This window comes from Rhinopithecus bieti, unplaced genomic scaffold (genome assembly GCF_001698545.2).
Source record: "Rhinopithecus bieti isolate Rb0 unplaced genomic scaffold, ASM169854v2 scaffold_2339, whole genome shotgun sequence".
NCBI classification, from domain to species: Eukaryota; Metazoa; Chordata; class Mammalia; order Primates; family Cercopithecidae; genus Rhinopithecus; species Rhinopithecus bieti.
The window spans coordinates 450,907-461,981 of record NW_016803819.1 but is presented as its reverse complement, the minus strand read 5'-3'; the positions used below and the strand labels follow the sequence as shown (position 1 = coordinate 461,981).

The window sequence follows — 11,075 nt, the reverse complement described above, 5'->3', positions numbered from 1 at the left end:
AAAAAAAAAAAAAAAAAAAAACATCTCTACCAAAAAATACAAAACTTAGCTGGGTGTGGTGGCATACACCTATAACAGTTCCAGCTACTCGGGAGGCTGAGGTGAGAGAATCACTTGAGTCTAGCAGTTTGAGGCTGAAGTGAGTCAAGATCGCTCCACTGCACTCCAGCCTAGGTGACAGAGCAAGACCCAATTTCAAAAAAAAACAAAAACATCTTATGTGTAAAATATTCATACTCTACAACTTTAATAACACTTACTGTCTGTCTAGCATCGATGCTGTCAACATGCTCATTAAGGCCATGGTTGATATACGCAAACTCTACACCTCTTCTTGTTATCCAACATGTCTTCTTACTATAAAAGGAAAATTATATATTAAAGTCAAATTCACATCAAACTATAATCACAAAATAAATCAAAGTCAAAAATGTCTATAATATATATGATATTCCAAAGAAAAAGTGCAAAAGAGAAAAGACAAGAAAGACTGCACTTACTGCCACTGGAGGTGCTATTGCACTCTGAAAATGTCTACATAAAAGAAAGTAACTAAGCATTATTCTGCCTTTAAGTAGAACACTAATTCCAGATAACAAAATAGCCTTAGTTGATGAGAGAAACCTTATCTTTATAGAAGGTGGCTAGCTACTAAATGTAAAAGAAACAACAGAACCCAAAACTGATTACCATTTTTAACCTATAATTGAATAGTTAATCAAGAATCATCAATGAATGCTAAAATCGTTAGGTGAAAAGTTGATAAAGAAATTGACCTGGCCAGCGGCGGTGGCTCACGCTTGTAATCCCAACACTTTGGAGGCCAAGGCGGGTGGATCACTTGAGGTCAGGAGTTTGAAACCAGCCTGGCCTACATGGTGAGACCTCATCTCTGCTAAAAATAAAAATTAGCTGGGTATGGTGGTGCACACCTGTAATCCCAGCTACTCAGGACAGAGACTGAGACAGGAGAATCACTTGGGAAGCGGAGGTTGTGATGAGCCGAGATGGCACCACTGCCGTCCAACGTGGGCAACAGACAGAGACTGTACCCCCAAAAAAAAAAAGTCCCACAAAAAAAAAGAAAGAAAGAAAGAAATTTATCTGGGGCCGGGCACGGTAGCTCACGAGTATAGTCGTATTACTTTGGGAGGCCTGGGGGTGGTGCAGGGAGGGATCGCCTGAGCTCAGGAGTTGGAGACCAACCAGGGCAACATGATGAAACCCCATCTCTACTAAAATTACAAAAATTAGCCAGGTGGGCTGAGCGCGGTGGCTCACGTCTGTAATTCCAGGACATTGGGAGGCCGAGGTGGGCAGATCACGAGGTCAAGACATCAAGACTATCCTGGCCAACATGGTGAAACCCCGTCTCTACTAAAAATACAAACATTAGCTGGGCATAGTAGCATGTGCCTATAATCCCAGCTACTTGGGAGGCTGAGGCAGAAGAATTGCTTGAACCAGGGAATCGAAGGTTGCAGCGAGCCAAGATCACACTGCTGCACTCCAGCCTGGCGACAGAGTGAGACTCCATCTCAAAAAAAAAAAATTATCCAGGCATGGTGGCACACGCCTGTAGTCCCAGCTTACTCAGGAGGCTGACGCATGAGAATCGCTTGAACCCAGGAGACAGAGGTTGCAGTGAGCTCAGATTGTGTCACTCCAGCCTGGGTGACAGAGGGAGACTCCATCTCAAAAAATTAAAAAAAAAAAAAATTAGCCAGCCATAGTGGCACACGCCTGTAGTCCCGGCTTACTCAGGAAGGCTGATGTACGAAAATCACTTAAACCCGGGAGGCAGAGGTTGCAGTGAGCTGAGACTGTGCCACTACACTCCAACCTGGGCAACAGAGTGAGTCTCCATCTCCAAAAAAGTTAAAAAATAAAATAAAATTTTTTTAAAAAAAAGAAATTTGAGGCCGGGGCGGTGGCTCACACCTATAATCCCAGCACTTTGGGAGGCCAAGACAGGAGGATCAACTGAGGTCAGGAGTTCAAGACCAGCCTGGCCAACATGGCGAAACCTCGTCTCTACTAAAAATACAAAACTATCTCAGCGTGGTGACGGGAGCCTATAGTCCCAGATACTTGGGAGGCTGAGGCAGGAGAATCACCTGAACCCGGGAGGCAGAGGTTGCAGTTAGCCAAGATCACACCATTGCACTCCAGCCTGGGCAACGAGCAAAACTCCGTCTCAAAAAAATAAAAAATAGGCCGGGCGCCGGTGGGCGTCACTGTAATCCAGCACTTTGGGAGGCCGAGATGGGAGGATCACGAGGTCAGGAGATTGAGCATCCTGGCTAACACGGTGAAAACCCTGTCTTCTACTAAAAAATACAAAAAACTAGGCCAGCGCGAAGGGGCGGGGCGGCGCTGTAGGTCCAGCTACTCGGGAGGTGCTGAGGCATCGGAGAATGGCGTAAACCCGGGAGGCGGAGCTGGCAGTGAGCTGAGATCCGGGCCTGCACTTCAGCCTGGGCAACGAGGAGGACTCGCGTCCAAAAAAAACATAAAAATTAAAAAAAATGTAAATAAAAAATAAGAATAAAAAAATTTACCTGATGTCAAAGTACCACCCTAGCAGATTACAAAAAACTACTTGCTAAAACAAAAAAGAAACCATAAACTTGTATAATGATAATGATTGCAGGGTTCTCACCACATCCCAGCTTGGTGATCACAATACAGCATCGAAATAGGGGGAGCCTGACATAATATGCCCTCTAAACTAAGAAACAGTAGGAATCTACACACGGCATGTACTGAAATGAGGAGCTCTTCCAAGACTGTTTACCCTAGAGTCTACTCCAACACTTTAGATCTAACTCCCAGTTTACAAGGAAGTTAAATATCAGGGGCGGATAGTGGCCGGCGCGATGGCTCAAGCCTGTAATCCCAGCACTTTGGGAGGTCGAGGCGGGCGGATCACGAGGTCAGGAGATCGAGACCCTCCTGGCTAACACGGTGAACCCCGGTCTCTACTAAAAATACAAAAAAACTAGCCGGCGCGGGCGGTGGGCGGGCCCTGTATCCCAGCTACTCGGAGGCTGAGGCGGGCGAACTGGCGCCGAACGCGGGAGGCCCGAGCTTTGGCAGCCCCAGCGCCACTGCACTCGCAGCCTGGGCGAGCAGCATGCGAGACTCCGTACTCAAAAAAAAAAAAAAAAAAAATAGGGGATAAAGGAAAGAAGTAATACTATGCCATAGAAAACAAGCAGCAAATACAAAATGTAATCGTCTCAACAGATCTAAGCCAGAGTCATACCACAGGGAAGCAGAAGCAGAGTAGAGAAAGCGAGGTGGATGGGTAGAAGAGACGTTCTACCTAAACTATACTTCGTAAAAAGAGCTCAAGAAGATTACGCAAACCACATGCAACGGGTAGCTCTTGACTAAAATCTGCAATGTAAAAAAAAAAAAAAAAACACGCCAGCCTGACCAAGCTGGTGAAACGCCTGTCTCCACTCAAAAAGCGTAGTACAAAAATTCAGCGGGGCATGGTGGCAGACAGCCCAACCTGCAACCCAGCTAATTTGGGAGGCTTGAGGCAGGAGACACATCGGCTTGAACTCGGAGAGGATGGTGGCAGTGAGGGCGAAGATCGCACGCCATTCGGCAACTCCATCCCATGGGTGACAGAGCGGACTTCCTCTTAAAAAAAAAAAAAAACCCCACCACACAGCAATAAAAAACATTTTTGGAACAACTGCAGGATACTCTAATATAGTATACAGATGCATATATCAGGTAATTCAGGTCAGCATGCCTGCAATCCAGCACTTTGGGACACAAGGCAGGAGGATCACTTGAGGCCCACAAAGTTTAAGACCCAGCCTGGGCAACGGGCAAGACCACATCTCTAAAAAAATACGAAAAATTCAGCCAGGATGGTGCTAATGTGCCTGTAAGTAACCCCAGGCCCTCCAGGCAAGAGAATGGCTTCAGCCCAGGAGGGTCAAAGGCTGCAGTAAGCATGAACGTGCGGGCTGCACTCTAATCTGGGCGAGCAGATGAAAAAAGACCCTAATCTCAAGAAAAAAAAAATCAAAAAAGTAGTATACTATTAGGAGGAGATTATTGGTAATCTTTGCGCTAGGAATGATAATGTGTTTATGACTATATTACAAGGAGAATGTCGCTCCCTTTTCCTTGAGAGATCTGAAGATATATGTCGTCATATATATATATACTATTATATAGTATACCGTATATATATATATACTAATTTTTTTTTTTTTTTTGTTTTTTTTTTTTTTTTTTTAAAGAGACACGGAGTCTTGCTCTGTCGGGCCAAGGCTGGATGGCCAAGTGGCAGCGATCTCGCTCACTGAAGCTCCTCCTCCAGGTTCACACGCATTTCTCACTGCCTCAGTCTCACAGAGTAAGTTGGGACTCACAGGCCGTCGCGCCAAACACACGCGAACAAATTTTTTTGCAATTTAGTAGAGATGGGGTTTTCAGCCGTGTTAGCCAGGATGTTTATAATCTTTTAAAAGATCAAATACCAATCTAAATCTTTAAATGTCAAAGTCCAAAATACATACATTTATAATACAATCGGATTATACTTAAAAGGGAAAACTGAAAAAAACTTATTTGCCACTCTTAGTTTACTTTTAAATGGTTCAGGAAATTTATGTAAGTAGATAAAACACATATGGTAAAATGATAACAACTGTTGAATCAAGGAGGTGGGTACATGTGGGTTCAATGTATCATACTACTTTTCTGTATCTGTATTTTCCTAATAAAAGTTTTTAAAATGTACCAATGCTTCAAACAAACTAGTTTGCTTCTAAGATGTTTGAAAAGATAAAACCATATTTAATCCACTAAAAGAATATCTCTACAAAGCAAAGAAAGAGTTTTGGGGGGTTGTTTTTGTTTTTTGATTTTTTAAGAGACAGGGTCTCACTCTGCCACCCAGGCTGGAGTGCAGTGGTACAACACTACAGCTTTGAACTCCTGGGTTCAAGTAAGACTCCTGCATCAGCCTCCCAAAGCTGGGACCACATGCATGCACCATTCTTCCCGGCTAATTTTTTGTTGTTGCTTCTTTTATTTTGTTTTGTAGAGACAGGGTCTCACTTTGATGTCCACACTGGCCTCCAACTCCTGGCTTCAAGCAATCCTCCTTCCCTCAGCCTCCCACAGTGCTGGGAATATAGGAATGGGCAACTGTGCCTGGCCAAAATCCTTTTTAATTCAAATATCAACTCTTAATTTGAAACATGTAGTTCAAAATGCCAAGTTTTATAAAGCAGGGCACACTCCATATTTCAAAGGTTATGTACAGGTTATCTGTCCTTACACGTTGAGAAGAAAAAAGAAAAATTCAATCATGCTGCGAGTTTAAAATGAAAGGAAGGGGAAAAAATGAAAGGAATTTTATTTTTTTTTTTTTAGACAGTCTCGCTCCTTCGCCCAGGTTGGAGTGCAGTGGTGCAACCTTGGCTCACTGCAACCTCCACCTCCCAGGTTCAAGTGATACTCCTGCCTCAGCCTCCTGAGTAGCTGGGATTATAGGCAAGCACTACCAAGTCCAGCTAATTTTTGCATTTTTAGTGGAGACGGAGTTTCACCATGTTGGCCAGGCTGGTCTTGAACTCCTGACCTCAAGTGATGTGCCCGCCTCAGCCTCCCAAAGGGCTGGAATTACAGGCATGAGTCACTGTGCCTGGCTGGGAATTTTTTTGTTGTTTTTTGTTTTTGTTTGTTTTTGAGATGGAGTCGCGCTCTGTCGCCCAATGGAGTGCCGTGTTGCGATCTCAGCTCACTGCAAACTCCACCTCCCGGGTTCAAGCAGTTCTCCTGCCTCAGCCTCCTGAGGAGCTAGGATTACAGGCACCCACCACCATGCCCAGCTAATTTTTGAATTTTTAGTAGAGACAGGGGTTTCGCCATGTTGGCCAGGCAGGTCTTGAACCCCTGACCTCAAGTGATCTGCCTGCCTCAGTCTCCCAAAGTGCTGAGATTAAAGACATGAGCCACCATGCCCAGCCTGGGAATTTTTAAAAGGATAAAAATTATGGCCAGGCTCGGTGATCCACGCCTGTAATCACCAGCATTTTGGAGGCCGAGGCGGTAATCACGAAGTCGGAGATCGAGACCGATCCTGGCTAACACTGGAGAAACCGCCGTTCCTACACTAAAAATGACAAAATGAGGCCAGGCCGTGGTGGCCGGGCGCCTGCGTAGTCTCAGCGACACGGGAGCTGAGCAGGAGAATGGCAGTGAACCCTGAGGCGGAGAGCCCTTGCAGTGACCGAGATCGGTGGCGCCACTGGCACTCCCCCAGCCTGTGACAGAGGCGAGACTCCATCTCAAAAAAGGAAAAAATATGAAAAGGATCCAAATAAGTTTAAACAAACTTGAAGAAAGAAAACAAAGCTGGAGGGCCTCAACTTCCCTGATTTTCAAAACAGGCCCTTAAATTCACAAAGCACATAAAATACAGTATGAGGCTTAAGACAGACTAAGACTAAAAAGAATAGAAAGCCTAGAAAAAATACTCCATATTGAATCAAATGATCTTCAAACAAGGTACCAAGGTCACACGATGGGAAAAGGAGTGTTCTCAAATTCAACCAAATGATATAGGACAAAAACTGAGTATCCACATGCAAAAGAAAGAAGACTGAATCTTACATAGACATTGAATACAAAAGGATAATTCGAAATAGAGATAACCCAGTAAATCCAAGACCTAAACTTAAAACTCAGCAGAAAGAAAAGCGGGGAGAAATCTTCAACACTGGATTGCATGATTTCTTGAAGATATGAAGCGAGCCAAAGGCAGTAAGCAACAAAAGGCAAAAATTGACAAAATGACATCAAAACTAGAAAATTCGTGTCCACAAAAGGAAAACAATTCAACAGAAAATAAGGCAACCTATGGGAGAGAGAAAATATGCAAACCCCATAAGTTCGAAATTGAAAATCAGGAATATATACAAGAACTACAGACTCAACAAACAAAATCGCTAAATAATCCAATTTAAAAATGGCAAAGGAACTTGCCATAGACGTTTCTCCAAAAGAAGATAACACATGGCCAAGCAAGATCATCGAAAAGATACCTCATCACAATCAAAAAAATGACAAAATTAAAAACCCACAATGAGAGATATCATCTTGACAATCCGTATTGAGAGACCACTATGTCCAAGCAAATAAAATTAAAAAACAGGCCAAGGCAGGGCCTTCACAGCCTATAATAACCCAGCACTTTAGGAGGCAAGGCAGTGGATTACCTGATGTCAGAAGGTTCAAGACCAGCCTGCGCCAGACCAGCCCTGCCAACATGGTAAAACTCCACTCTACTCACACCAGAATTTAGCCTGTCACTCAGCCTAGCTCAGGAGCCTGAACATGAGAATCACTGAACCCAGAAGGCGAGGTTACAGTGAGCCAAGATCATGGCCACTGCACTCCACCCTGGGTGACAGAGTGAGATCGCCAAAAAAATAAAAATTAAAAATTAAAATGTTTGCGAAGACGTAGGAACGGAACCCTTGTACTAACTGGAGAACGAAATGGCCAGCTACTAAGCAAGAGGGGGATATGGCGTGTCCTCAAAAAATTAAAACAATTATCATATGATCCAGCAATTGCCACTTCAGTACCATCATCCAAATAAATAGTAATAACAGGATCTTCCAAGCAATACCTGCACATGCATGGTTATTAGCATGCGTTAGTTCCCAACAGTCAAGAGGTAGAACAAACCTAAAGGCATCAAGAACACAGTGAGCATTGGATAAAAAACAATTTTTTTTTTTTTAAATGTGGGAGCCATAACATACATGGAACATTAGTCAGAAGCCTAAAAAAAAAAAAAAAAAAAAAAAAAAAAAGAGAGGCAGGCACAAGGGGCTCATGCCTATAAGTCCCCAGCATTGTGGAAGGCACAAGGCTGACTGATCACTTGAGGCCCAAGAGTTCAGACGCAGCCTGGGCAACATAGCCAAAACTTCATCCTCTACAAAAATACCCCAGGTTGGTCGGTGCACATCGTGGTCCAGCTACTCAGAGGCTAGGTGGAAGATGGCTTAGTCCAAGGGAGGTCAAGGGCTGCAGTGACCATGATCACACCACCCACACTCCAAACCTGGGTGCAGAGCAAAGAACCTGTCTCAAAAAAAAAAAAAGAAAAAAAAAAAGGAAATGCAGGCACATGGAAGAATCATGTAGGACATTATGCTAAATGAAATAGTCAGTGCACCCCCAAAAATAGCAAAAGCAAGACAAAAAGCTGCATGTTTCTACTAATATTCGTTATCTACAAAGCAGTCAAACTCTAACAGCAGAAAGTAGAATCGTGGTTGCCCAAGGGCTAGAAAGGAGAAAACGGGCGTTCATTGGTAAAGAGTCTTTGGCAAGATGAAAAAAACGCACAACAATGTGCATAGTACACACTGTCTGTACGCTAAAAGTGGTTAAGAAGTAAAAATACGTTGTAACGTTTCTCCCTAACGTAAAAAAAAAATATGAGTAGCTTAACTAGTAAAGAAAAAAGTTAGGGCTGGGGGTGCGGTGGCCTCAAAGCCTATAATCCCAGCAACTTTGGGAGGCCGAGACGGGCGGATCACGAGGTCAGGAGATCGAGACCATCCTGGCTAACACGGTGAAACCCCATCTCTACTAAAAAAATACAAAAAAACTAGCCGGATAAGGTGGCCCACGCCTGTAGTCCCAGCTACTCGGGAGGCTGAGGCAGGAGAACGGCGTAAACCCGGGAGGTGGAGCTTGCAGTGAGCTGAGATCCGGCCACTGCACTCCAGCCTGGGCGACAGAGCGAGACTCCGTCTCAACAAAAAAAAAAAGAAAAAAATTGAGAGGTGATTTAGCAGAGAAACAGAATGTTCACTCAAGAGAGACAGACTCAAAAACAGACCAGGGCCAGGCACAGTGACTCACACCTGTAATCCCAGCACTTTGGAAGGCCAAGGCAGGTGGATCACTTGAGGTCAGGAGTTCAAGACCAGCCTGGCCAACATGGTGAAACCTCATCTCTAATAAAAAATACAAAAATTACCTGGGTGTGGTGGCACATGCCTGTAGTCCCAAGTACTTGGGAGACTGAGGCAAGAGAATCGCTTGAATCTGGGAGGTAGAGGCTGCAACAAGCCAAGATCATGCCACTGCAGTTCAGCCTGGGCGACAGAGTGAGACACCGTCTCAAAAAACAAAAACAAAAACAAAAAAAACAGAAAAGAAAATCACAAATAGAACTCTGAGAAATGAACTAAATTTAATTACAACGACATAATCAGTAATTAACTCTGGGTCCCCTGAAAAAAAAGGTGGGCGGATCACAAGGTCAAGGGATTGAGACCATCCTGGCCAACGTGGTGAAATCCCGTCTCTACTAAAAATACAAAAATTAGCTGGGTGTGGTGGTGTGCGCCTGTAGTCCCAGCTACTCAGGAGACTGAGGCAGGAGAATCGCTTGAACCCAGGAGGCAGAGGTTGCAGTGAGCCAAGATCATGCCACTGCACTCCAGCCTGGCGAAAGATCGAGACTCTGTCTCAAAAAAAAAAAAAAAAAAAAAATGCTTTACTAGATCTTTATAGGTCCAGAAACTATGTGCAAAATACTCTACTAGGTACTTGTACTCCCCAGTGACTGTGTATGTATCATATCCATGCCCCGAGTCACCCACTTCTTAACTCCCAAACACCGCCAAAAGAGCCTCCATCCGCTCCTACCTGTCCTTACAAATTCTAAAAAAATTCAAATCCCTGCATTGGAAGAACTGTCTAGAAATTTTATTTTCTCCATGCACACAGAATTGATAATGATCAGACTAACCAAACTCCTATCATTTCCTATACAGTTTCAGTTTCTTAAAATGAAAGTAGTTTATATTTGTTTCAACTTTTTTCTGTTGACTCCTTGACCCCATAAAATCCACCCCAAGCAGCATTTACTGTTTTTTTTCTGGCTGGCCCTTCTTGGTCTCTGTCATGGATTTCCTGCCTTCTGCTCACTTTTTTCAGTGCCATTGCTCGCTAAGGTTCTGTTCCTAATATTCTGTTCAATTCACCTCTTCTAGGTCCATTCAAACCCATGGTTTCAATACCTACAGTTGTGACTCCAGTCAATAATTTTCTCCCATACCCCAATATAGTTAACTGCTTGACAGACATATCCACTTGAATATTGCATGGGCACTTCAAACCTGAGAGGTCCAGCTTAAATTTCCTTCAGTGACTCTCTATAGCTTTCGAGATCAAGTTCCAACTCTGTGATAAAGCATTCAAGGACTTCTATGACGTGATCCCTTATCTACCTTTGGCCTCCTCTTCTACTTCTCGTCAGGTACTCTTTAATCCACCTGTATCTAGTTATTTGTTTCCCACACAAGGTAGCCCATTTCACAGCTCTGTACCTTATACATGCTCCGCCTGAAAGTCCCTCTAACCCCAGCCGGGCACAGTGCTTACCCTTATAATCCACTTTGGGAGGCTGAGGCGGGTGGATCAGGAGGTCAGGAGTTCGAGACCAGTCTGGGCAACATGGTAAAGCCCCATCTCTACTAAAAATACAAAAATTAGCCAGTGTGGTGGTGCATACCTGTAATCCCGGCTACTCAGGAGGCTGAGGCAGGAGAATCGCTTGAACCCGGGAGGCAGAGGTTGCAGTGAGCCGAGATCACGCCATTGCACTCCAGCCTAGGCGACAGAGCGAGACTCCATCTCTACCCCATCACACCCAACCCATATTTCTTGGTTCAATTTACTTTCCTTTAGGAAAGTTTCCCACTATGTCAAAGTATGATTTAGCCACAGCTCCCAGTGCACCCTAGACATCTGTCTATCTTAGCACCTTTGTATTTACTTGTTGAGACTACTAGTCTGCAAGTATCTTGCAGATAAGTGTTTTATTTAGCAAACAAGAGCTCAATAAATACTTGTTAATGCCAGGCATGGTGGCTTACGCCTGTAACCCCAGCACTTTGGGAGGCTGAGGCGGGAGGATCACAAGGTCAGGAGTTTGAGACCAGCCTGACCAACATGGCAAAACCCCGTCTCTATTAAAAATACAAAATTGGCCGGGCGCGGTGGCT

The 11,075-nt window shown here is 44.2% G+C and overlaps 1 protein-coding gene across 1 annotated transcript in view; it reads right to left on the bottom strand.

The window, feature by feature from the left end:
- The window catches only part of N4BP2 (NEDD4 binding protein 2), a 99,146-nt gene that overhangs the window by 78,531 nt on the left and 9,540 nt on the right, over nucleotides 1-11,075 (bottom strand). The window contains 1 exon segment of the mRNA XM_017854330.1: nucleotides 261-357. The gene's annotated coding sequence lies outside the window, so the exon portion shown is untranslated.